Consider the following 27995-nt stretch of genomic DNA (forward strand, 5'->3'; position numbering starts at 1 on the left):
AGCCACTGATTACTGTCAAGGCAAGACTTGGGGGCCAATGTCCAGATCCCCACTGAGCAGGAAGAGTTGGAGCACCCTCAAGTGCAGCTGGGCTGGCTTGCCACATTTTGCCATCTGTAACACTAGTAGGTCCAAAGTCTAAAATTACTCAATTACATCACTGCTCTGCTTGGACTTTTCTATGCCTACAAGGGTTGCCATCATGGTGCCCCCTAGATGTTGTGGACTCCACCTCTCATCAGCCCCAGCCAGAATGGCCAATGATCAGAGATGAAGGGAATTGTAGTCTGAAAAATCTGGAGGTCACCACAATGGCTACCCCATGACAGGTGAGCATGGCAGGACAAGGAACTGGCAGGACAGGGTAGACTTGTCATGAACTGGCAGGACAACAGAAAAGAGGAAGAGGATCCTGGCGAGGGTTGTAGCTGGGAGTGGGATGGGGAGGGAGTGGTTGTTGCAGGAAGTACTCATGGGGTGATGGAGGATTGGGGGGAATGGAGGGGTCAGTGCACAGGAATCAAAGCAGCAAGACCCATCACCAGAGCAAGAGAGGCCCCTGTCTCCTTGAACACAGTGGGCTCTGGGGTGTAGGGAGCAATGGGAGTGGCACTCTGGGAGGCTAAGGCAGGCAAGGGTCCACAGCTGGCCAGGTGGGGCTCATTAGCTCTAGGAGGAGGTGTGTAATCAGCTAGAGTAGGCTTGGAGCAGGTGAGAGTCACTTGCCTCATCAAGCCCAGATGCTGCAATCAGTAGGCAAGGGAAAGCAGAGCTGAGGTGCTATGGCTGCTCAACTGCCCATGTTGATGGATCTCAGCTTGGATGCTCCAGGATCTCCGTGGGACTGTGCTTCGGTTTGGACTTTGGACATATAGATTGATCCTGGAGTGGGGACTTGACATGCTGACTTGCTGCCAGGTAGGCCAGGGGTTCAGGACAAGACCTGTGTCATGAAATCTGAAGATGGGCAGAAGGGAAAGAGCAGACCACATAGGTCTCACCTTCATCATCCTCTGCTCTGAATTTATTATATTTTGTCTGCATCTTTTTGAATTGTGGTGCCCAGGATGAACCCAGTATTTTCTATGTTGATTAGAACCATTCTATTCATTCCTATGTTTAGGACAGGTATCTCTTTTTGGACATTAGGTTACAATGTGGTATTCTCCAGATCTTGTTGGACTGTATCTTGCACCATCTGTGAACATTGGCTATGCTGGCTGGGCTGATGAGAGTTGGAGGGCACCATGTTGACTGTCTCTGTTCTGGGAAATGATGTTCCTTTTAATACACCCTAACACGGTGTGTCACAGTATGCCATTAGTGACTCTTTGTTATACCCAACCTGGTGCCCTCCAGATGTTGTTGAACTACAACCCTAATCATCCCCAACTGTGGGGCTGCTGGGAGTTGTAGTTGAACATCATCTGGGCATACCAGCTGCTCAGGGAAGGCTGCTCTGGAGCCTCCAAGTTTTTCTTGGCATTTCTGCTGCCTAGCTATGCTGGCACACAGACTCGTTTCTATCCCTCTAGTCCTCTAGAGTATTAAGATGCCTGAACTCTTTACAGTCCAATCCTAGCCTGGTTTATTCAGAAATAAATCTACTGAATTGAAATGGGGCTTTGTTCAATAAATATGCTCAAGACTGCCCTGTTAAGCACAGCTGATACGATACCTTGGGGACTGTGGCTTCCAAAAACACATTTGTGCATAGCCGAGGACCCACATTGTCGCCATAACCCTTCAGATATGCATACTTTCTGCGTTATGTCTGCCAAATAAGCAAATTGGAGTACCTTCCACGATAGGCTGAAGGTGAAAAAGGAAACCCAGACACAGTTCGTTCCTCCAGCAGAGGGAGTCTGGATTAATTCCCAGCCGAGGTTGGATAAGGTTATTAAGACGCCACATTCTATCAGACAAGCATGATCTTCTCCCTCCCACCCTTGCCCCAATGCCAGCACGTAGCCTAACTGTACTGTTGACATAAGGCCTATTGAAGTCCTGCCTCCCCTAAGCTGGATCAGTTGCCAAATCATGCAACTGACCACACACTGACTGGAACAGATATAGGTTGTGTGTGTTGCCCTTGAATTTTGCAGTGGTTTCAGCACAGAACTTACCACCCCGGCACCACAATTTCCTTAGATGAAACACTGATATAGTAATTGGCCTGTTGTCGCTGAAATACAGTCCTATACCTGGGAAGCGAGACCAAAGAAAATCCCCCGTCTCTTCCCTCATTTTCAAGTGAGACAGGAGTACCTTTGCATCAGCCTCTGTAGCTCCTAATTGCTTAGATTTCCCACAAATTCCTCTACAGCCTCAGAATACTAACTACTTTCCTAACTCTAAATTTTAACATAACTTCTCTTTTGTTCGTCTTCCCCCCCTTTTTTTTGCTGTGGATTAGCATTTTTCTTTGCAAGTCTGCTTGAATTATATTTCATATTCACTTTCAAAGGAGTACAGAGTACAGCCTCCAGAATCTGAAATGGTTCACTGAGAGGTAAAAGGGTTAGAACAAGAGAGGATTTAGATAATGAAATGAGAAGCGCAGTGGGATAATTACAGCAAAGTGGTGGAATAAGTAACACACACTGGGATGGCTAAGATTTTTAGGAAAGGGTTTCCAGTGCAAATGGTGCAGATTAGCAGGCCCATATCTTACAGGAGAGTGGATGAATCTTTTTCTTGCCTGGATGTGTGCTTGTGTTTCAGGAACAAGTTTGGGTCAAAGCCTGTTTTTGTATGCACCAAGTAGGTCTTTTCTTTTCATCTGTTAATGCTGTGCTAAGCTATGCAGTAAGATATGCCTTGTTTTCTACAATAAGACCACTCCCCTTCCCCGGGGGATGGATTTGTGGGCGGGCATCTGGGACCTCACTGGGACCCGGCAGGGGGTGGAGTGATGCTGTCAGCATCATCAGACTCTGAACCGCGTCATGACCCCCAGCTGACCAATCCAGTTAGCCGGAGGGGGGCTGCTGCCATTTAAATTATGGTGCGGCTGGGGGCGGCCTCCTTTCGAGGTGACTGAGTGGTTAAGGTGATGGACTGCTAATCCATTGTGCTCTGCACGCATGGGTTCGGATCACTGGTCACGAGGTGTGGCATGAAGTGGGAGGAGTTATGCCAATCGTGATGGCCAGGCTGCCTTGCATGGCCCCCCTGATGCTTTGATCAACTAAGAGAGAACAACTTGGTTCTAAGGAAGGGCATTGACCTGACCAAGACCATCAGAGAGGACTTTGATAGGCTGCTGGCCTTGTATCCGGACTAGATGTTAATCTGGTCCCAACTGTTGGAGAGGCGTTGTTGGCAAGATTGCCCCTACCCAGTGGCTTCAACAGGGCCAGGAAAATTGCTAATCATGCAATTCTTGAATGGTCGGGTGATACGGCACCCCGGCATTACTTTTGACCAGGAGGCCTTGTTTCGTACTGATGTGTTCACCTTTCCAATGTGGGAAATGATATCTGGCTGGTTGCTATCGTTGAGGGCATTAGGTGTTGGTTGCAGACGTCAAGGTGTTGGCGGCAAGCCATTTGGTTCAAGTGACGGTTAGGCATTGGGTAAGCCTCGTTCATGGGAGGGGAGGTTGTTGCCTCTGCCTGCCCCGCCTCATTAAGGGTATCCTGTTAGAGGGATCCGGGGGTGTGGTTCCTGTACGAAGCCTGGGTGTGGGCTAGGGCCATGCCATGACCCCATCTGGAACCCTGGGGGTGCTCTTAATTGATGTATATCATAGGGCTCCCCCTACCAGTGTTTGACCCTTCAGAGACTTCCTGCCGACGGGCAGGAGTCATGACATAGTCAGTTTCACCCAATGCCTAAGCCAAACCACTCGCATCTGTAACCAATAAAGTTGTGGCCTTATTTATCCCTTTAATTCAAAATATTTGTGTCCATGTGTTTATTCCCGAAGGGGAACTTTGGGCCCCAGGGCCTCGCCACACAATTATATTATAGCGAATGTGCAAGCAAATAAACATTTTTTAATCACGTTAGTTAAAACAAACACTTCCAAGAACACTAATGCAAATAGACTGTCAGTTACTTTGTTTTTAAATATACAGTGGTTTAAATAATGGGATATTAATTAGCTATTTAGTAATCATTTATAATAGCACCTTTATTGTTCATTATAATCTTGTGGTGGAATACTATGAGGGTGTTCTTGGAGGGAAAGGGAACAGGACTCTTGCACCTTTAACAGCTGTGAACATGAGATCATTTCAGCAGGTGTAGCTTGCATGATCATGAATAAAGGTGGAAGAGTCCTTTCCCCTTTTTTCACCTTCACACTGTTATAGCTGTGGCGGGAAGCTAAGCGGCGTCTCTGTGCGCTCTGGTTTCCATCAGTGTCCTGTTGCGCCAGAAGCGGTTCAGTCATGCTGGCCACATGACCCAAAAAGCTGTCTGTGGACAAACGCCAGCTCCCTCGACCTGAAGTGAGATGAGTGTTGCACCCCATAATCACCTTTGACTGCACTTAAACATCCTGGGGTCCTTTACCGTTTACCTTTTTACCTTACAGCTGGGGTACCAGAGTCTGTTAGGGAATGGTAGGAATCAATAAGCAGTAGTATTTAGATAACATTTGGAGTATAGAGTGGAAAATTCCAGGCCAGTGGAAAAATACAGGCTAAGCTAGGCCCTCACCTGGAATAGAGGCTGTTTACATGACAAAATGTGTTGATGGCCCATCACAGAGAAATCCTTGGGTGTGTGCAAAACAGAATTGCCATGGTTACTGGGGGTGGAGAAAGGTTTAGGATTGAAAACAGGAGAGGGGCAGGCTGTGCTCAGAGGAAAAATGTGCCTTTTGAAAACTGGGTTGGAATAGCAGGTGGGTGGGAAGGGGTTGCTTAGAGCAGGGGTTTTTTGGAAGCAAGAAAGGAAGTAGGTAGAAAACCATGGGGGGGGGGGACAAAGGGATGGTGCTTAGGATGGCTCTGGCTGCAATGCTGGGCTGCTCTTGAGATGACAGTGCTGTAAGTCAGATCTGCCTCCCCTTCACCTAAACTCAGGTGTAAATATGTGTGGTTAAACCATATTAGAGCCTCTGCTGCATCTTGCTTCTCAACGGGAACATGACTCTGGGTGAGTGCCTGGAAGCCCCTGCACAGACTGGGGGTGGCGTGCAACCTTTGTAACAATGCATTCTACCTGGTCATGTGAAATGGCTTCTTTTCTAATATCCCAACAACATAACTGAGGGTTATGGTGGCGGGGGGGGGGCATGTTTTCTTGCAAACAATGAAAGAAACCATCATAGCCAGCAGATGGTCTGGGGCTGACAATTCCAACCTGCTTCCATTGACTGTCGACAGGCCCTGTGCAAAACACTTCTGTAAGAATCGGCCCCGAATTCCATGTAAAACAGCGGGGGAAGGTTGTGAAGTCTGTTCAACAAAGGAAAGCGCATTGTTGCACCCTGGCCCTAAGGAATGTGCAGTCTTTGGCTGCTTAATACAAGGGATTAACTTCCTTCAGTAGCTTGAATAGCTATGAGGCTGATTGTGCCTTTGTGATTTTGTTCATAATCCTCTCACACTAAATTGCTTTTCCCACATAAGCAGATAGATCTGAGCGCAGGGTTCCGTGGAATGGCTTTAGTTACCTCAGGATACATCTTTTTACACACATGCGCGCGGCAAAGGAAAGTGGCCAGAAATTGGCATCCGTTATGCAGGTCATGTGATGTTGCCAAGGAAACTTGGCAGAAGAGGGGGAAAGAGGCACAAAGGAACTTAATCATTTCATAACTGGGTGGGTGGGTGGGGGGAGGGAATTGCACCAGAGAGAAAAAGCAGGCCCTCCAACATTACACAAGTGAGACAGGTGACCCTCCTACCTTCATATTAAAGATCTATAATCTGGGCCCAAGGTCAGTGTCTGGCATTTTCAAGCAACTGCCAGGGCCTCAGAACTCCCACCACTAGACCTCTCCACACTGGACAGCTGGGCCTGCCTGCCTCCATTTTAATTTTCCCAGTGCCCTGGAGTTAGTACTGGATGGGCTGGAGGAGCAGTGCTGCTCACCTAACCTCTGGTTAGTCACATTGCTGCTGCTTACCAGGAGGTAGATGGGGGAATGTGCAAGATGGCAGCAAGGTCAGCAGGGTACAAACACAGTGGCAGAGCCAAACCCATGGTCTTGCTAATGTGTTTGCACCAATCCAACCTCCCCAATACATGGAATTTCCCCCTCTACCTTCCAGTAAAAAGCTGACACACAACTGGACAATGATCAGAGGAATAGCACCTGTCTGCTACTGCCTAGAATGACACCACAGTGAGCGTTCAGGTGCACTGTGAGAAGTTTAAACAGTACCAACTATGGGTAGCGCTGTGGTCTAAACCACTGAGTCTAGGGCTTGCCAATCAGAAGGTCGGCGGTTTGAATCCCTGCGATGGGGTGAGCTCCCATTGCTTGGTCCCTACTCCTGCCAACCTAGCAGTTTGAAAGCACGTCGAAGTGCAAGTAGATAAATAAGTACCGCTCCGGCGGGAAGGTAAACAGTGTTTCCATGTGCTGCTTTGGTTCGCCAGAAGCTGCTTAGTCATGCTGGCCACATGTACTCCGGCTTCCTCGGCCAGTAAAGCGAGATGAGCGCCGCAACCCCAGAGTCGTCCGCAACTGGACCTAATGGTCAGGGGTCAGGAGCCCCTCTACCTTTACCTTTACCAACTACACTGCTAGGAAAGTCCAAGGAAACTCATCAACATGTTGCCTAGGCCCTGCCTCAAGAGTATGTGGCCCTCTTCCTGCAAACCTCTCTTTTTTACCTGGTTCTGGTTTCTGGATCCTGGGGTTCTGCGGAATAAGAAAAACCCACAAGCCTGAAGTTTGGTCTCCCCTTCTGTGAAATATCAGTGTGATGCAGCAGTAAGAAAAAGCTAATGCTATTCTAGGCTGCATCGACAGAAGTCTTGTGTTCAGATCATGGGAAGTAATAGCAGCACTCTATTCTGCCTTGGTCAGACCACACCTACAGTAGAATACTGTGTCCAGTTCTGGGCATCACACTTTAAGAAGGATATTGACAAACTGGAACGTGTGCAGAGGAGGGCAACCAAGATGATCAAGGGTCTGGAAAGCAAGCCTTATGAGGAACAGTTGAGGGAGTATGGGTATGTTTAGCCAGGAAAAGAGGAGACTGAGGAGATACGATAGCCACCTTCAAATATCTTAAGGGCAACCACATGGAAGATAGAGCAAGCTTGTTTTCTCTTGCTTAGGAGGGTAGAAATCGGACCAATGGCTTCAAGTTACAAGAAAGGAGATTCCGACTAAATATCAGGAATAATTTCCTGGCAAGCTGTTAGACAGTGGAACAGACTCGCTCAGGAGGTTGTGGACTCTCCTTCATTGGGTGTTTTTAAGCAGAGGGTGGATGGCGGCTTTAGCTGAGATTCCTGCATTGCAGGGGGTTAGACTAGATGGCCATTGAGGTCCTGTCCAACTCCACTATTCTATGATCATTAAGAATAAATGATACAATGGGTTAAGATATGGGCATTTTTAGATATACAGTGGTGCCTCGCTAGACGAATTTAATTCGTTCCACAGGTCTTTTCTTATAACGAAAAATTCGTCTAGCGAATCCCATAGGAATGCATTGAATTTTTTTTGAATTTTTTTTGCCCATAGGAACGCATTAATTGAATTTCGATGCATTCCTATGGGAAACCACGGTTCGCTAGATGAATTTTTTGTAAAACGCATTCGTCTAGCGAGGCAACCTCCGCTAGAAAAAACCTTTCGTTAAGCGGAAATTTCGTTAAGCAGGGCATTCGTTAAGCGAGGCACCACTGTACTGGAATCTGAAACTTGACTAATATGCAATAGTGAACAATGTTCACCATGTCCCCAGTAGAGTGCTTTTGATTCCATACCCGGGACAGCCCCAAGATGGTTTGCTGCCTGTGGTGGAAGAGAACAAGGTAGCACTCCATTGGGTTCCATGCACAGAAACTGTACAGACTTCCAGCTAAATCAGGCATCCCCAAACTGCGGCCCTCCAGATCTCCCATGATCCCTAGTTAACAGGACCAGTGGTCAGGGATGATGGGAATTGTAGTCCAAAACATCTGGAGGGCTGAAGTTTGGGGATGCCTGAGCTAAATCTTGCTTTTACATGGGCTGCCTTGGCTGCACCTGAGGGCACCAGGCTAACTTAGGGAGGCTGCATAGCAAACACACAGCTCTGTGCTTCGCCACCTCCCTGCCACTCCCTGCCCTCAAGCATCTGCTGCCTGAGGCACCAGATCTCACCCTGCCTACACCAAACCCCAATTCAATGCAGTTAAAATAAAAGTCCCACTTGGCGAGCCTCTGCTTGAAGGCATTTAACAACATGTCGCCACCAGATGGCGCTACAAGGCAAAAGTTTTGAGGTTGATAATTTTACCGCTGTCTCTCTCACACTCTTCTGTTATTTTTCTGCTTATGAAATGCTCTCCCTCTAACCCCACCTCCAGCTTACCCTAAACAACCCGAAAAGCTGGGATTCTGGATTAGCCTCTAATTCTCTGTTGTTTTTGTTTTCTAATAAGACAGAGTTCAGAGCCGGGGTAGAGGTGGGCAGGCAGGGAGCTTTTGCTGAATTAGTTGGGAAAGGGCCATAACATAGCGATCGAGCATCCGCTTTGCATGCAAGGTCTCAGGTTCGCTCCCCCAGCTCCTTAGAATTGTAGAGTTGGGAGGGAACCCGAGGGTCATCTAGTCCAACCCCCTGCAATGCAGGAATAGGGCTGTGAATGTCCCCTGCCTGAAACCCTAGAGAGCTGCTGCCAGTCAGTGTAGATCACGGGTGTCAAACTCAAGGCCCGGGGGCCAAATCCGGCCCGCCAGACCTTGTCATGTGGCCCGCCGAGCGCCCCAGCCAGCGGGACCCAGCAGCGGGACCTTGCTGCTGAAGCGCCGTGTCGACAAAGCGCCGACAAACAGCTGGGGCCTGGGGGGGGGTAGAAAGGCGGCCGGAGCGGCCTCTGGGTCCCTTCACGCTCTTTTCTGGCGCTGAATCAAGGCGGCGACCCCCGCTTCCCTTTCTTTCTTCCTCTCTCTCGTTCTTATTCTTTCTTTCCCTCTCCTTCCTCCCTTCTTTATCTCTGTTTTCTCTCCGTTTCTTTTTCTTTCCTTCTTTATTCCCTTCCTTCTTTCCTATTCTTCTTTCTCTCCCCTCTTTCCTTCCTTCCTTCCTCTCTCCCTCCCACTCCCTCTTTTCTTCCTTTCTTCCTTCCTTCCTTCCTTCCTTCCTTCCTTCCTTCCTCCCTCCCTCCCTCCCCTCCTCTCCCCTCCCTCTCTCTCTCCTCAGAAACATAGGATGCTGCTTTATACTTCTGGCCTTTAAACCCTGGAACCAGGAGAGCAGCTCCAGTGAGTCAACCTCAGCCAGTCCCTTTGGTGAAGGGTGGTGGCTCACTGGCAGAACATCTGTCCTGCATGCAGAAGGACCCCAGGTACCAGTAGCTCTGCAAAGGTCCTGCATGAAACCTTAGCGAGCCTCCACCACCCAGTGCAGTTACCAAAAATCATTTTTCAATAAATTGTACAATAATTGTACATTTGAATATCTACTTGCCATTATTCTGACTATGTTTCTGCTTTCAGAGCTAGTTATTACTTACATTATTACAAAAAAAGTAATAATTGAATGCAGTGACAATAATTTATGATAATAAAGAGTGGACACATAGTCCTACAGATACAACCGGCCCTTTGAGGGTGACCAAACTGCTGATGCGGCCCCCGATGAATTTGAGTTTGACACCCCTGGTGTAGATAATACTTAGTGAGGTGGAGCAATGAACTAACTTGATCTTACGCTGTTTCCTACATTCCTATGAACTATCTAATCTAAGGGCACATAGAAGGGAAAGTGTGCCAAGCCCCATGTCTCCCTCCACTCTGTGTATCTTTCCTGCACTTAAAGCTCACAAATGCCACACTGTTAAACCCAGGCTAAATAGATGGGGTTTCCCTTATCATCTTCCTTGTCCAGCTCAGGCAGCACAACATAGAATGGGGCAGGCTGCAACTACTGGGGAATGTTGGTTAGGATCATAGACGGGAGCAGAGCAAAATGAACTGAGATGGGTGAATTAAAGATGAATTGTATAAAAAAATGTTTTGTTTTGTCTATTTGGAAAATTTAATAAAAATTATATATATATAAAAGGATCATAGACGGGAGCCATCATAAGCATTTGGATTTTTCATACATTGGTGTTCTCCAAGAACCCAAGAGGCCTCCCCACAAAAGCTTTCCGTTTATATTAGGCTGTGAGGTAGTGGCTTGCTCATGGCTGAGCAGGGATTTGAACCCAGGTCTCCCACACTCAAACAAACAGAATGTGCTGTGTTTCTGTAGGACTTGGGAGGGCGGTTGTGGGGAGCCTGTGGCCCCCTGGAGGTTGTTGGGCAGCTACCTTCAGCCCCAGCCAGCATGGCACATGGTCATGGATGCTGAGAACTGCAGTCCAGCAAAACCTGATTATCAGATTTTGATTGGGTTGCTAATCTCATTCAGCAATTGGTAACAAGGAGCTGTCACCTCATTGGATGCTTGATCTCCACCCCCACCCCCACCCAAAATGTATTTCTTTTTCCATTCCATGATTCTTAAAAGAGTTGATAAGACAGAAGGCAACCCCCAAACCATATCGTTTCACAGACTGAAAGAGACAGTTTTCCAAATTTGGAAAATCAATAACAATTTGCAAAAAATAAATAAAGAAAGAGACGATTGTAATAAGACGCCTGCGGCTCTTGATATGGTATTTGTCTAGAGTTGAAACACAACCAATTCATTTCATGTTACTATCACTAGCAAATCTCCATTATTCTAATTGACGCAAGTTGTGACTCCCTCCCAGTCAGTGTGACCTATGATTGCTTGTCTCAGCATGGGAAGTGGATTTTGTGGGCCTGCTGGGTATCTGACAAGTTGATAACTGCTTTCAGAGACCTGCTGAGACTACCTGAGGTACAGCTTGCCCACAGCAAGAGCTGTGTCCCTACATTCACACCATAGAGTAGCCAAATAGATGTTTCCTGGGAGGTGGAACATTAAAGGTGAGCCAGCATGGTGTAGTGGTTGAAGTAGAAGCTGGTTGCCCAGGGTTCAAATCCCCACTCAGCCATGAAGCTTGCTAGGTGACCCTGGATCAGTCACCATCTCTCATATGAAAACAGGAAACTGCCTTATACCGAATCAGACCATTGGTCCACCCAGCTCAATGACTGGAATAAGCTATCCAGTGTTTCAGATATGCCACCAAAAATGGTGAATTTCATGGATGGGGTTCTACCTTGTGGGGTTTGTAGTGTGACAAACTGGGGAGGGAGCCACCTTGAGCGGCTTGGAGTATAAATGTAATAAACAAGGAATAAAATGCTTAGGAGGACTGCACAGCAAGAAAATGTGACTGGCACCCTTGCCGCCATCTTTTTAAAAATATTGAATTTGTTACAGCTAACTGGCCAGACATTCCTTTGCTAGAAAGATTGTTGTTCATGACTCAGAGCAATGGACTATCCATGGGAAGGTACCAGCAAGTCATTTCATGAACAAGTGTTAGCTCATATACCCGAGTGGTTGCTTATGTTGAATTTCTCCCCCTGCATTTAAAGTGCATGACTTCTCCCAAAGAATCCTGGGAACTGTGGATGTCTTAGGGTGGTGGGAATGGCAGCTCTGTGATGGGCAAACTACAATTCCCAGAATTCTCTGGGAGAAATAATGTGCTTTGAATGTGTGGGTTGGAATTCAACATCTTCCCATTGTTCCATCTTTGTAAGCCAGACAAAATTATGCCAGTATTTGGGGAGCATGTGGGGGAAGGAGAGTGGGGGAAACCTCATTGCATGGGCTTCCACTGGTGGCACTGCTTAGGTCAGGCATCCCCAAACTGCGGCCCTCCAGATGTTTTGGCCTACAACTCCCATGAACCCTAGCTAACAGGATCAGTGGTCTGGGAAGATGGGAATTGTAGTCCAAAACATCTGGAGGGCCAAAGTTTGGGGGTGCCTGGCTTAGGTGAACCCCAGATTCAATTGTCGGGGGAATGGAGCAAGCTGCTGTTTGCCTGCTGCCATCATGTGGTGGGGAGGGTCTAATGTTTGCTATAAATCATCTGAATGAGCAGAGACAATCCCTTGCTGTTGGCATCCCCTCCCTACTTCCACCTGCATCTGCCAGCTCTGGAGGTGGCCTCTCTCTCACGCTGACGCCATCCATTATTTTCTGCTCCCTGCCAGCATCTCACTCCACACCTGAACAAGTTACCTGTGTCAAAGATCATTGCAGGTGCTGCCGCTTCTCCCCACCCCCCCAACTGTTGTTTGACTGCACTGTGTTACTTCACACAGAAGGTGGGGAGTCCTGGAGTTGGCAGCAAGAGGAGTCAACTTCCCCACTGGAGTTGGCTCTTCGCAGTGCAACTTTCACACTGCTGCCAAAGTATCTCCAAAGGGAAAGAGCTCAGACAACGAGTTCCCTTCCGCCAGAAAAGCAGAATTGGGAACTGCCACATCAGATGAGTGCTGTTGCGGCTGTTCTTTCCAAAATGATTGAAAACAATTAAAGCTCTCAGCCTTCCTCTGCAGTTCACAGCTGCTGCAGGTGATCAAATACCACTGGGAACATAAGTGCTGCCTCTTTGCTGATGTGGAAAGTAGAAGTGTGCATGAGAGTCTCATTGAAAGCAGCAGAAATCAAGGGTTCCTCAGCGTGTGTGGGACCTCATTGCGGAGCGGTGCTCAGAGTGAGACGCATGACATGGCTTCTAATTAAAAGGCAACGGTGCTTCATCCAGAGGTGAACAGCTAATCTTGCGAGCTCTGTTTGCTGGCAAGAGGAAATGTCACAAGAAGAAGTTAGGGTGACTTTCCTTGAACAGAAAGTAAAATAAAAAAATTCCTTCAGTAGCACCTTAAAGACCAACTAAGTTTTTATTTTGGTATGAGCTTTCGTGTGCATGCACACTTCTTCAGATACGAAAGCTCATACCAAAATAAAAACTTAGTTGGTCTTTAAGGTGCTACTGAAGGAATTTTTTTATTTTACTTCGATCCAGACCAACACGGCTACCTACCTGTAACTTGAACAGAAAGGTTTGCTATCACAGAAACCACTTTGTTCTCCAAGCAGTGAGAGGCTTCAGGGGTGCCAGTGTGTACCTCGAATTTGCTTTCCTTAAGATGAAGGTCACTGGACACTGTCCAGTGTATTTGTAATATAGGGTGGAATTCAACTTAGCACCGTTGGGGAATGATGGCTAATTATGTTTGTTCACAGAGGACATTCTCCTTGATGGTTGGGAATCTCTCTCTCCTGCTTTTGGAAGAGAGAGTGGGAGTTCAGAGAAACAGTTTTAGAGGCAGCCTCTCGCAGTTTTGTATTTGGAGATTATAAATAGAGAAATTCTGCCTGGAGTTATTTAGAAATGTAGTGCAACCTTCGTGTCAGCTGAAACAATTGTTTATCTGGCAACCTGATGCAAGATCAGCTGTTTTGCTACCTGCTGCAAGAGTGGTTGTTTTTCTGCCTGCATGTTGTAAATAAAACAGATTTGGGAGGGGAAATCCCTAAACAGGGCCGGCTCTAGGGGTAGCCCACCAGCCGCAGCAAGAAATGGAGCGGGGCGGGGGTGCCGGAGCGATCTCTGCACCACGGCGCCAGGGTGTTTGGATCTGCTGGATCCATAGCCTCGTGGATCCCAGAAGCGCCCAACCCTTAGGCCCTCAGCTGTGCCATTTTTGAGCTGTCATAGTGAAAAATTGTGAAGAGCCTCCCCACAAACACACACAACACAAGGACTTGGAATGTGAGAGTAGATCCACAATGTTGCTTGCCCCGAGTTTGCTTTGTATGGCTCCAGTACTTCCTGTCTCTATTGATTATATTAAACTGTATCATAGATGCTTGTGGGCTTTTCTCCACTCAGGGAAGTGGGGGGTCTGTAGCAATATGTTGCAGGAAGCCTGGGGGGGGGCAAACACCATCCTTGAGGCCTCTCTCTCTGTCCTTTCAGACTCTCCTCAGGCCACATCCCTCAACAGCCCTGCTTCACACTCTCCCCACCCTGGGTGTTTTTGCCTGGCTGGAATGTGCCTTTGAAACCTGATAACACTTCTTGCTTGCCTGGACAGTGGGCAGAGGGGTGGGTGTGAGTGTCTGTAGAAATTAGCCTACTGTACAAAGCTAGGCTCCAATACTTTGGCCACCTCATGAGAAGAGAAGACTCCCTGGAAAAGACCCTGATGTTGGGAAAGATGGAGGGCACTAGGAGAAGGGGACGACAGAGGATGAGATGGTTGGACAGTGTTCTCGAAGCTACAAACATGAGTTTGACCAAACTGCGGGAGGCAGTGCAAGACAGGAGTGCCTGGCGTGCTATGGTCCATGGGGTCACAAAGAGTCGGACACGACTAAACGACTAAACAACAACACAAAGCTAAAATTCATTACTCCACACACATTGCCTCCCAATGGAATGTGGCCCCCAGAAGATTAAAGAGAAGGGAATGTGGCCCTCAGACTGCAGAAAGGTTCGCATCACTGTATTTGCAGGACTGATATAGTGATGAAAGCCTCAAGTTAGGTCAGCCATGCCATGTGGATAAGTTGAGGGTAGAACTGGTGCTCATTTTTATCATGTTGGAAATTTTTGTGTGTGTTGTGTTATATTTAGGGCTTTGTTTTTTTGCCAGTTGTGTCTTAGTGTGGTTTTACTGTAGTATGGTTCTATTATTATTATTATTATTATTATTAGTAGTAGTAGTAGTAGTAGTACAGTGTCTAGGAGATTTATTTTATGAGACATATTATAATCATAATAAATAAATAAAAGTCAGGTGACCAGACAACAGGGAGTGAAGGCAATGTGTGTGTATATCTGCTATTTGGCAGATCTGTTTCAATGGAACTGGGATGCAGCAGCGCTTAAAAAATTAGCATCTGCTAACTTGTACCATATGTTTTTGCTATGCATGCCTCCTGTCCTAAGCATACCAGAGCTGAATGTCATTGACATCAATATGTCTGAGGAAGTGCTGACATTTTATTGGCAAACACTGCAGTTATGAAAATTTTGTTCTCTTTGGCAATGAACCACAGGCTATTTCCTAACAATACTGTCGGCTTGATGTATTAAAAACAAACAGTGTTTGGGGATGATGGACAGTGTTTGGATCTACAACCCCCATTTGAAACTCTCCTATAAGCAGATGGGCTAAACAGACTTTTGCTGTCACGTGACATAAAGAGCAGTCTGTTGATACTATGCAAGGATTTTTTGCAGCATTTCTGTTGACTTTTAAAAACAAAAACAAAGCAGCATTTTCAAACTCTTTCATTCCCAAGCGGCTGATAAAAAAAAAAAATCTGTTAGGAGCAGACGCCCTCCTGAAGCTTGGAAGCAAGAGTTGGCATCAGATCAGAGAGACCCTGACTGTCCTATAAAATTGGTGAACAATCTAGCTTATTTTTGCACTGATCTCTAACAGGCAAGACTATCACGCCTTACTGACTGGGATGTGTGTTTTGAGTCAGACAGGAATGGTGAAGTGTACTCACTGACCAAGATGTAGATGCTGCTGCTGCTGCTGCTGCTGCTGATCTTCCTGCCCCTAAATTGAGGAGTCAAGGCATCTTGCAGAACCTTCTTTTATCCAGGAAGAACAGGCACACATTAAAAACAAAACAAACACACCCACACCCAAAACCGAGTACCTTGGACAAGACAGGTATAAGAAGGATTTGTCAGCCCAAACAATTGCCTTCACTTCTCAGCAACCTTCCCATAGCCCCATGCCAGAGGTGGGCAGAGACAAAAGTGGGCAGAGCAATGCACAGAGTTTTTACTGTTGTACAATAGATCGCTTTCAACACACACTTACTCACTCCTATCTGTCCTTCCTCCGGAAAAAGCAAGAGTAATCATATCATGCACTCAGTTTGCAAAGCAGAACCAACGAGGAATGTGGTCTGGGAAGACTTCTGAGAACCAGAGACAGAGGCCAGGAGTGGCTGTGCCTAAGGTTCTCCACACCTGGAGACTAACTGACTAAAACATCCTAACTAGCCAGAATTGGGTAAAGGAAGTAGCCACACTAGTGCCGGATTTACGTATAAGCTAAACAAGCTATAGCTAAGGGCCCCACTCTCTTGGCCCCCCCCCCAAAAAAATTTAAAGGACACCTGGAAACTTTGCTTCTTCTTGGGAGAAGAAGGCAAGAGTTCTTCCTCTGCCTCTTTGACTCGCAGCACAGAAGCAGCCACTGCTGGCAACATGCTTGGTGGCTCATATTATTAAGTAACTCTGTTGCTCCCAAAGGGTGGTGAGTACAAAACAGGACACACATTCCTATTTCTAGCAGTCAGTACATCGCTTCAGAACCAGTTGAGCAGAAACAGCCGCACCACACATTCATGGGTGATTAGTTGCCGCAACAGAAGTCATTGTTCAGAGTGGTGTGGGGGATTGCATTCAATACTGGGCAAATTGAACCTGCTAGGGAAGGTGCTGCAATAATTGCCCAAGGGACCCCAGCACTTCTCTAAGCAGTTAATTCATTATTTTTTGCAATATATAAAACAGCTTTGGCAGGGCGGATGGATTACAGTTCCTTTGCCCCAGGGAACAGCGTCTCTCAGCTTCTGATAAACATTTTGCACCATCTGTGTAGTGAGATTGTTGCAAAGCATTTCAGATCATTAGTACTGTTTCCACTACAGAGGCAGGTGTGTGTGTGTGTGTGTGTGTGTGTGTGAGAGAGAGAGAGAGAGAGAGAGAGAGAGAGAGAGAGAGAGAGAGAGAGAGAGAGAGAGAGAGAGAGAAACCACATCTTATAGCAGAGATCCCCTTCCTCAAAATCTCATGTGTGGATTCATTATTCTGAACATTGCCACCATGAATTCATGATAGTCTACTTCATCCTATTCAGAAACTGCTGAGCAGTTTCGAGGTATGCAATCTAATGTCAACTGTATCCCTGCTGCTCTCATGTCCATTTGCAAATCAGTGATGTGTTCTTATCTCAAGGGGCCAGGCGTGAGGGGATGCTCACAAACAAATGCCAACATCTCTTGCTTCTTTTCATAATTTTACTCTACCCGGGATCAAAAGGCTAGGTCTTGAAGGACTTCTCTGGTTGTTGCGTTGTCCTGGATAGCTTCCCACTGTCTATTCCACTGTATCTAATGAGAGTGATAATTGTAGCTCAGTTGATAAAGCATGGCACTGTTAATCTCAGTCGTGGGTTCAAGCCCCACATTGGGCAAGAGGGTTGCATTGCAGGGGGTTGGACTAGATGACCCTTGTGGTCCCTTCCAACTCTACGATTCTATGATTCTGTGATTACTAGGGTATGGTCTAGAGCAGGCATCCCCAAACTTCGGCCCTCCAGATGTTTTGGACTACAATTCCCATCATCCCTGACCACTGGTCCTGTTAGCTAGGGATAATGAGAGTTGTAGGCCAAAACAGTTTTGGGGTGCCTGGTCTAGAGTATGTTCCCAAGATAGTTGAAAAGCAGGATACGAATGTAAGAAAATTAATAAATATGTTTAATCCATTGCAATAAAATTACAAAACCTGTGGCAGTTTCAAGGTTATCAAATACTTTGTTCTGGGTTTGCTATTGATTTTCTGTCGACTGGACTATCGGTCTGGGTTATGTCCTATGGGCGATACCTGATCAGAGTCTGGGATATACTGGAATATTCAAGTGGTCTGTGTCCATGGATAGGGAGCATATATTTTTCTCCAGCTGAGTGTGATGACACCTACCTCTGTGCATGTCTGTGTCACTCCCCATGAGTTGGAGAGCAAACTTCTGGAGTGGGGAATACCCATGGAGGCTCCCCGTGTGATTTAGAACCCTGACCTTTTGGGATTTCAAATCAGGCAGGGAGCCTCCAGTTGTACAGTAAACATTAGAAACTAACTAGATGCATAGGTAAAGGTAAAGGTACCCCTGACAGTTAAGTCCAGTCGCGGATGACTCCGGAATTGTGGCACTCATCTCGCTCTATAGGCTGAGGGAGCCGGCGTTTGTCCGCAGACGGCTTCCGTGTGCTTTCGAACTGCTTGATGGGCAGGAGCTGGGACAGAAAAATGGGAGCTCACCCCGTTGCAGGGATTCGAACCGCCGACCTTCTGATCAGTAAGCCCTAGACTCTGAGGTTTAGACCACAGCGCCACCCGCATCTATAACTAGATGCATAGAGAAGGTTAAATGAGGATGTATTAATCCTCACGCACAGGACGCACAATAACTTTCTTGTTGATCATTACCGTTGTGGTGCACTAGATGGTGCTACAGCTTTCATTTAGAGAGAATAATCAAGGCTGACTCTTTGAGGTGAAGTCAAAGGTAAGGGAATTCAGCATGGCTTGGGATTAAATCTGATGCAAAGTTTAATATATGATGCCAATTGTTTTCTGGTGGGTAGTTGCTTGTGGAAATATGTTTTCCCACCAGCTTTTTCTGCTTGGTTCATCTTTTATGATTTAGATTGCTTTGACTTGTGCATTCAATCTATATCCTGTTGTTAAACCCCTTCTAGCTTGACTTCCCACAGACTCAAAGGCATTATTTGGGTCTATAGGTAAAGTATTTAAATGTGTTTAGGAACAGCATCTTTAAACCTTCCAAGCTTCTCTGATCAGCAGGAGCAGAAACCTAAGATCTAGTACATAACAGCAAAGTACTCCGCTGTGGCACCTCACATTTACGACAACAGCTACAAGGGGGAGACCTGGGACAGAATACAGCAGGAACAAAGCCCCTTCTGCAGCTGAAAGGAGGAGGAAGTGTTGATCACAGAATCATAGAGCTGGAAGGGACCCCCAAGGGTCATCAAGTCTAACACATTTGCAATGCAGGAATATAAACCAAAGCACCCATGGTAGTTCTCACCTTGCTAGTGATGGGGGCAATGTCAAAAGTGCACAGATGAACATTTGTAGTGCAAAAATGAAGTTTTCAGGGGCTGAAACATGCCTTCAAACACACACACACACCGCTGCATTTTGGTCCCTGATTTGCACCACCTTGCCTCCAATCTGCCCATATAAAACAAGTTGTTGTCAATAATTATGTTCCTAGTCAATCTGTCGCGCAAATGCTCCCTGTCCCCACACTCCTCCTGGGGCTGGAAAGGTGTTAGTTTAACCTCCTGTTTGCTAGTAAAACTGAATTACGGTACCAAGTTTCAAAATGATGCATGTCTAAGAAGTGTGTCACCAACATGAAAAGTTTGGAAAGCTCTGACTTAGATTAATTTGCTCCCTCTGGCCGTACTGTGCTGTGGCTGGGAGTAACACCTTGGCCAGCCAGGGAGGAAGACTGTACGTTGCAGTGGTAGGCATGTCTGCATGTGTGGAGCTTTGTGTGGCTGTGTAGTTTATAGACTCATGCCATGCCTACAGAGGACTCTTCAGCCTTTCTGCACCGTCTCAGTCCATTCTTGGTTCAAGTGCAGGCTTTGGAGCTAAGTAAGTTGTTGTTGTTGTTGTTTGTTGTCATTTCTCCTTTGCTTTCCCCATTCTGCTTGGCCCGCTTTGTACTGGATGCAGAGGGTGGTAAGCCTCTTGGGGTGGGTACAGTTAACTAGATTGGTTTGGTCACATTGTTTGGCAGGAAGGTGCGGGAAAAATTTATGTTACATAAGGGAAAAGTTGATGTTAGATAAGGGAACTTAAGCACCTTCGGAGGTGAAAGGCATTTCTGGAGGCCAGCTGCTCTGAGTTTCGGGGCCCATAGCTTGGATATGGAATGTTCTTGAGGCTACCCTGCCACACCTAGCTAGAGTTGTGGGGCTGCATAAGGAAGGCCTTCCTACTTGCTTTAAGGTGGGGCCCTGGCTTTGGGGCTATGCCTAATGCTCTTGGTTGGGTGTGGTCAGAATTCAGTTCACCTAAGGTTGAGGTTGCAGTTAGCTTCTCACGATTCTCATTTCCCCTGCTGATGCCATTAATAAAATGTCATCCTAGTTCATGTGTCTGTCTTGTTCCTGCATTTTGACAAAAATCTGGTTATGGTACACAACCTGAAAAAGATAAAACTTTGTGAATGATCTTGTCTCTTTGAAAGACAAAAAGGACCCATCTTTTCCCTTTAACTGTGTCAGTGTCTATTACAAACAGCTAAGCTACAGTCCCAGTCTTTTAAAATAGTTGGTAATAAGTTATAGGAAGGCTTTTCATCTCTCTCTGTGTGTGTGTGTAAGAGAGACAGAAAGACACAGTGTGTGTGTGTGTGTGTGTGTGTCAGTTAATCAATCAATCAATCAATCAGCCAGCCAGCCAGCCAGCCAGCCAGCCAGACATATGCAATATTTACAAGTTTAATAGCTGAGATCCTGAGCCTGTTGTGTGCTTATTTAAACTGTATTAAGAGTCAAACAATCTTCTGACAACATTCCAGTTACAAAGGGATGAAATATTCAGTCCTACACTTGAAATTGTTGTCAACAATGCAGAGGCGAGTGGACTTCTGTAGTTAAGAAGAAGTCCCAAACACACACGCACTTTATGAAGGCGTGTTATTGCAGAAAGTTGCATATAAAAACCTTATAGGATCAAGAGAGAATAAAGGGACAGTAACTTATTGGGTATTTTTTGAAGAAATCAACTATAAAAGTTTTTAACCTTGTCTGGGGCCAATGAAAAGGAAGGCTTTGATTCTTTGAAATAGGAGGGTACTGCATTGTGTGCGGATTCGGTGTTTCCACCCCTTTCCACATCACAAAGAGGCCAGTGAAGACCAAGATTTGTCCAGTGGAATATTGTCTGCTGGTGAGGATTCTAGGTGTGATGAATGAAGGTGCCTGTGGAAGTTTAAGAGAAGGAAGTCCTTTCTATATATTTCTTTTGTATTCGTGGATCTAAGAGAGGAATGAATTTCTTAGAATTCCTTTTAAATACAAAAAAGAAACACATTTTTTGCCTTCTGCGATTTTTAATCCTACCCTTTTCTCTTTCTTGTAAAGGAACACATATAATTCATGTTATTCCCAGGGGCGGGTGCACTGACCCCCAACATCCACCTTATTTCTATATCTGTGTTTTTTGAGGGGAAAAAATCTTACTTGTTTCTGACTTGCTACGCACTCTCCACTTTTATCACTAATTTGTGTTCTCAGCCACTCTGTATATATGAAGCTCTGTGTCCCTCCATTCACTATAATAAGGAATCTAAAAATGACTATAACTCTAACCCTTTTGGCCAAAGTGGATGAAATGTACAGACCTTGGAGTGTCCTCCAGAGTACATTAAGCCTTCCAAATTGCAGACAAACGGGCCCAGGTCACTTTTGCAGGGAAAGTTAAAAGGGATTCACTTTCTTCCATAATCCATTACAGCAAAGGGAGAGCAGGGGTTTGTCTCTATCTCACCTTAAAATAATTAAGAGGTGGCTGAATGGTGTGTATTATTGACTGTACATTTTTTAAAACCTTGCAGCTTCACGCTGGTTTTTCCAGCGCTTGTTTCCGTCCTACAACAGGCCTTACAATATGATGATGTCAGAACACAGAGTGGAGTTCTGAGGAGCTCTGAGTTTTGTTGTTAAAGCAGAGAGATGTAGGATTTTTAAAAGAGACTTAAATGAGGCTTTAAACTTTTTTTAAAAAAAACACCATCCACAGCTGTGCTTTAACAGATAAATAGATCTAGTCTTTTTCAGTCCTCCGCAAGCAACTTTTGGATGACCTCACTGCTTGAAAAGCCCATGGACCCAAAGGAACATAGAGATACAGAAAAGCATGTAAAGCTTTCTATAAGGTACAGAAAAGTACCGAAAGGACAAAGCAACACAAGGCTTTGTAGCAGCCCTGATCCAACTGGAGGGAAGTTATTGACATTGTGCTTTGACACAGAAGGAGAGAAAGACCCACACCCTCAAAAATAAACCACCCCACCTCAATACACCTCACTAATCAGATCATGTGCATAACCAATGCACACCCTTAGTTATTGCATTCTAGCATTGCTTATATGCCTAATGTTAAAAATATAGGCTGTTTGACAATCTACATATGATGAAATTCCCTCTTTAAAGGGAGTTCTGATGTGCAGCAATGGCCCCCTTGCCTGCATTGTAGGAGATTTGGGAGAAACCTAGGAGAACTTGGGACATCAGACTAAGATGGGAGATTTGGGAGAAAGAGTTAGAGTAGTCGAAAAGGTATATATCTGATATATACTTTCATTTGCTTCTTCAGGAGCAACAAACAAATCAATAGACAAAAGGGGGGGGGAGTTGATTGTGCTATTCTCGCATCTAGCCATCATAGAATTGTCAATATAATCTCACTCTAGTCCAGGTGCATAGACTATCCTTTTTTTTAAAAAAAGCTTTGACAAAAACAGGACTTTCAGCTCTTCATTGAATGGAAGAAGTCACAACAAAGTTACTCTTTATCCCAGCTCCCAAATTTTAACAACATTATGATCTTTAAATACATAGTTTGATGGTTAAGAAACAGCATTTCAGTATTGCCATTATCTGCAAATCTCCTGCATTTCATATTTGCATGCCAATGTCTGTGGGTTAACATGGTGGGGGGCTTTGCAGGGCATGCAGTATGAATGCCTGGTTGAGGATTTTTGATCTTTAGTTCCCTGGAACTCACTCTGCGTTCCTTTCTGAGCACTCCATTGCCCAGCTGGCTGTGTGTGGTCTGATGCAGGAATCTGAAATTTAGGCTTGGCTCCATGGTCAGTCTCATATCTAAATTTACAAGGCCCACTTCCACATCCCTCTGGGTACCTGCAAATATGCCCCCCCCAGCTTTGCTGTTGTGCTGAAATCAGCCATGGTACTTTCCTCTACAGTTGGCATTTTTGCTCTCCCAGGGATCTATAAGTCATCTATCATCACTTGTCTTAACTGATTAAGCCACCTCTTAAACAAAGAAAGGTGGAAAATGGCAAATCCAAATTACTTAATTATTTAAGTTGTATTACTTACCGTCTGCACAGAGGTGTTTGGAGGATTGATTAGCTAACACGGCTGCGAGGAGCTCCGAAGACAAAAAACTGCAACTGAGCAATAAATTGCAGGTCACCAAGCCCTGAGTCAGCTCTTCTGAAATCAATGGAAGCCGTTTAATGGTTTCAGTGAACAGAGTCTCAAAATGCCAAATGAACACATTGGCCTTTGCTGTTAGTGTGCTGGCTGCCAATAGGCATTAGCTACACACATGTAAACTCCCCTTGGTGTAGATTCAAACTTCTTTGAACTCCTGTGACACGCATTAAGGAAAACACTGTGGCTATTTTACTAATAGAATCCAGGGGCTGAGTTGAAATGGAAGATCTTTCCTATAAGCTGGGCTCTTTAGGAAATGCGCCTACAAACCATCGATTGCACATCACACACAAGTGGGATAGAATGCCAGTATCCTAGCAGTGCCTTTAAGAGCAATTGGAAAAAGTGAAAAGCATTCCTTTTCTACTTTCCTTTGGACATCCCATCTGCCTGAACTAATGGCTGATTAAAGCATAATGAATTTGTATTAAATGGTTCTCCCCTCACAAGTGAAATGCCTGCATTAGGAACAAACTTTAAAGAATTCTCTCTCACTTGCATTCAAAGGAAAATTATTAGTCTACTGGGATAAGTAGGAGTTTTGCCATTGTATTAAATTCAGAAATAATTGTACCTCTTTGCTTGAAGTTAGTTATTGTATTTACCAGGAGGGGGAAAAAACCCAGTAACATTGATTTTTGCTTCTTATTCCGTGCAAATAGCTTTTCCAAATGGATAGTCATCCTGTAAACTTTTAACCCACATTTTTGCCCAAGCCAGTTTTGCATTCTTCTGTAACCGAGTGTGTTAACCGGCAAAACTAAGTACATTTATCAAAGTGGAAATATTTGCTTGTAGCCATTTCTTCAGTGGAATTCATTATTCAAGATACAGGAGCAGCTGTATTTTTTAAATGAGGGTATAATGCATTTGACTGAAATATAACTGTAGGCACTAAAATACATAGAAAAACTAAGAACTGTGATGATCACTAATAACTACTCAAAACTGGGATTTCATATATGCCATTTCTTATCCACATTCAAGTGGCCACTAGTAACAAGGGGTGCTGACAGGACTTGTCTACACATGCGACAGAATGAGGGAAAGTGATGGAGGTGGGCAACTCTGTTCCATACCTATTTTTGAATGTTTCCCTATTTTAAAATCTGGATTATTATTTTTAAAGCACAGGCCTGGACTTGGACTAGAATCTTTCCCCCTGATATACTAACATTCTACTTGCAGGGAGATTATTTATTCTTATTGTGGTGATATTACTAGATGTTTTCCATTATGTGCATGCATGACGACAAATATGTACATGCGTACTCGGCGGACACATGCAATGAGATCTTTAGCTTAGAGTCTTGTTTGCCTTGGGGATATTACACTGCACACTAGGGAATGAGTATTTAGAGGACAAGCCAAGGTTCAGATTCAAGACAGACAGATAGATAGGTAGGTAGGTTGATTGATTTTGGATTAATAGGAGGCTTGTTACAGAATGAAAGAGGGCAAATGGAGGTAGGAAAACTCACATGCCAAATATGGAGAAAAATGTATGGCGAGAGATGCCAGACAGACAAGTGGGCACCCCAATTGTTAAAAATGAGGGGAGTTGGATAAGAGCAGGTCACTGGCACCAGTGTAGCTAAGCTTAGAAACAGAAAAGTTAAAGAGAGAATTGAGGCTTTCTTATACCAGGCTGTGCATCACATAGTGATGTGTTTGTTCCCTAGGCTCCTCAATGGAACTGAGTTCAGAACAACAGCAAAAATGGAGAAAGGAAATGAGTACCAGGAGGCAGGAGAGGACTGGAGCCAAGGTAACTAAAGAAAAGGGTTGGGGCAGCCTTACTGTCCTGTGAAATGGACCTCTTAACAGCTCCCTCAAGACTGAATACTGAGACTGATTTGGAGATCTCTCATTCTGGGTCAAACTGTACCTGGAAGTCCTTCTTCCTACATGCCATAGAAAAGCAGGGTTTTGATGGGCAATGGAAAATTCTATGGGCTGGAAGGTTCCTATATTAATGGCTGCCAATGAGTTGTTCAGCAGTGATGGTGGCACTTCCGTACACCCAGGTTCTAAGAAGGAGCAAATTCAGGGTGTGCTCTTGGATGGTTGGATAGCTCAGTTGGTTAGAGCATGCTGCTGATAATGCCAAGGTTGCAGGTTCATTCCCTGTAGGGGACGGCTGCAGATTTCTGCCTTGTAGGGGGTTGTACTAGATGATTCTCAGGGTCCCTTCCAACTCTAGGATTCTATGCTTAAGTTATGAACTGAGTGATGAGAGAGCCATTTGCACAAGATGTGTTCCCAAGCAGATATACCTAATACATAATGAGACAATATCATTGCTACAAATTGAGGTCAGCCAATACAGTTCTTGCCCTGACTCTCCCTAAGACATAAGCTTAGCCAGCCTTTCCTAGGCAAAATGACAACAAAGTGCTTTGAGGGAAGTCAAGCACCTTGGGTCAGTGAGGCAGAGCACCTTGAGAGCAGTGGGAACAAACAAAAGTGGCATTTCAATTTGATGTTGCCTACACTACCACTTTCAGAAATCATAATACTCACCTGCAGTGTAAAGGTGCACACTCCATTCTACCACTTCAACATTCTCCCATCTTATTCTGCTTGCAGGTGTAGACCCAATATAATAAGTATGCACCTTTTTGTTGAATGCATGAAGATTAGAATGCTATTATAATTTGGTTGGCTGGGAAGAAGGTTGAGTTCATGGTAATGATTTCATTGGAATAAGTGCTAAAGAAAAGTCAAATACCACTCCACCGAACGACTGTATTCAAAAGGGAACAGCTAGACCCTTAACCGACTTGGAACAAAAATAGTTCACATTGTGCAGAAGCTTAATCCATTCTGATGGGTAACAACTTTAATACATCCAAAAAGTCGGGTTGTGAATATCTGATATACTGCTTTGCAGTTTAGAATAGAATGACATTGCTTTTAAAATAATCTGCCCCTTCACTCACATATGGTAATAAAATTACATTCCGGGGAATTTTAACGTCAATCTTGTAGAACTTGGTTAAATATTTAGCAAAGCTTGTGCTAACCATAAATGGGCCAATCTTTCCTTTCTTCCAGAACAATAGAGATGTCAATTTAGCTAATGGTAATTGTCTTCCCATGAGTCCATTATGGACAGAAGGAAATTCTTTACTATCTTTTAAGGATTATATTATGACAAATTTCATTCTGCCTTTGAGCAGTCACTGTGGCATAAGTTGAAGTTCAAGAGTGGAATAAAACTTAAGATGAGGGCAGCCGTGCCATTTACTACCTATCTAGTTGTGTGGGGCTGGTTGCTTCTGCTCTGGTGAGAAGCTAGGTGGCAAACTGACCCTTCAACCATCATAGTGCTAAATTATGTGTCATTGTAGACAGGGGCCTTGTCAGAATGTGTCCTAACAGGCTTTTGAGATGGGTATGAGATCTCCTGGCCTTTCTCTTCCCCTAAAAAGGTTAAGGTAAAGGACCCCTGACAGTTAAGTCCAGTCACAAACGACTCTGGGGTTGTGGCTCTCAAATCGCTTTACTGGCTGAGGGAACCGACGTTTGTCCGCAGGCAGTTTTTCTGGGTCATGTGGCCAGCATGACTAAGCCCCTTCTGGCGAAACCAGAGCAGTGCACAGAAACACCATTTACCTTCCTGCTGGAGCGGCACCTATTTATCTACTTGCACTTTGACATGCTTTCGAACTGCTAGGTTGGGGGACCGAGCAACAGGAGCTCACCCCGTCATGAAAATTTGAACAGCTGATTGGCAAGCCCTAGGCTCAGTAGTTTAGACCACAGCGCCGCCCGAGTTCTTCTCTTCCCTTACCCATTAAAAAGAAAAGAAAAGGGGGGGGGTTCAACTAACCAGTCCTAGTAGCAGAAGCCTACATAAGGACTTCTGCTAGCACAGTGGGGCTTTTGTCCCTTCACCCCCCCTAAATACCCTTTAAATTGGCTTGAGCGGGGACAGGAGAATTCCCAGAACAGCATGCTGTTGAGGTCATTTTACCTGCCTAACAACATCTCTGCTTGTAGTGCTCTGGCCTTAAGGAATAAAATTCATATCTATCTATGGCTTCTTTTCAGATGGAAATCCTCAGAACTCTCCGATGGGTGCCATTGCCATTATAAGAGAACAAGGGAGGCTTTCATGGTGAGTTCCGACACCTCTTTTTCCAGAGAAATAGCACGCTATTTCCAAAACCATTCAGGGTGGTGGCTGAACTATTTTTAACTTAGTTGGTAATGACAGCTAGATTATTTTCTTTTGGCTGCTTATTTATTAATTGGCCAATTCAGGGGGAAGAGTAGCTTTCAACTGTGTATATACCTGCTGTAGTAGAGAGATACATGCAGCTCTTTTGAGAATATCTAAAGACAGGTTTTTCATTCAGAGAAACAGACCTGTAATGGAGAACATCTTCACCTCTTGAGACTTACTGAACCTGGCTTTTCATACATAATTAATAATAATAATAATTTATTATTTATACCCCGCCCATCTGGCTGGGTTCCCCCAGCCACTCTGGGCGGCTTCCAACAAACATTAAAAGCTTCCCTAAACAGGGCTGCCTTGAGATGCCTTCTAAAGGTCTGGTAATTGTTGTTCTCTTTGACCTCTGGTGGGAGGGCATTCCACAGGGTGGGTGCTACTACCGAGAAGGCCCTCTGCCTGGTTCCCTGTAACTTGGCTTCTCGTAGCGAGGGAACCACCAGAAGGCCCTCGGTGCTGGACCTCAGTGTCTGGGCAGAACAATGGGGGTGGAGACGCTCCTTCAGGTATACCGGACCGAGGCCATTTAGGGCTTTAAAGGTAAGCACCAACACTTTGAATTGTGCTCGGAAATGTACTGGGAGCCATACATAATTGCAACATGAACCCATTTTGAATCCCTCTCTCATACATTT

The 27995-nt window shown here is 45.2% G+C and overlaps 1 long non-coding RNA gene across 1 annotated transcript in view; it reads left to right on the plus strand.

The window, feature by feature from the left end:
* Positions 1 to 27995, plus strand: part of LOC148687528 (uncharacterized) — a 101050-nt gene that overhangs the window by 59913 nt on the left and 13142 nt on the right. Inside the window, exons 2-3 of the long non-coding RNA XR_015948147.1 lie at positions 24800 to 24885; positions 27174 to 27240. This is a non-coding gene — a long non-coding RNA (uncharacterized LOC148687528). The remainder of the gene's footprint in view (positions 1 to 24799; positions 24886 to 27173; positions 27241 to 27995) is intronic.

The sequence above is a fragment of the Zootoca vivipara genome, chromosome 1 (assembly GCF_965207765.1).
Source record: "Zootoca vivipara chromosome 1, rZooViv2.hap1.1, whole genome shotgun sequence".
NCBI lineage: Eukaryota > Metazoa > Chordata > Lepidosauria > Squamata > Lacertidae > Zootoca > Zootoca vivipara.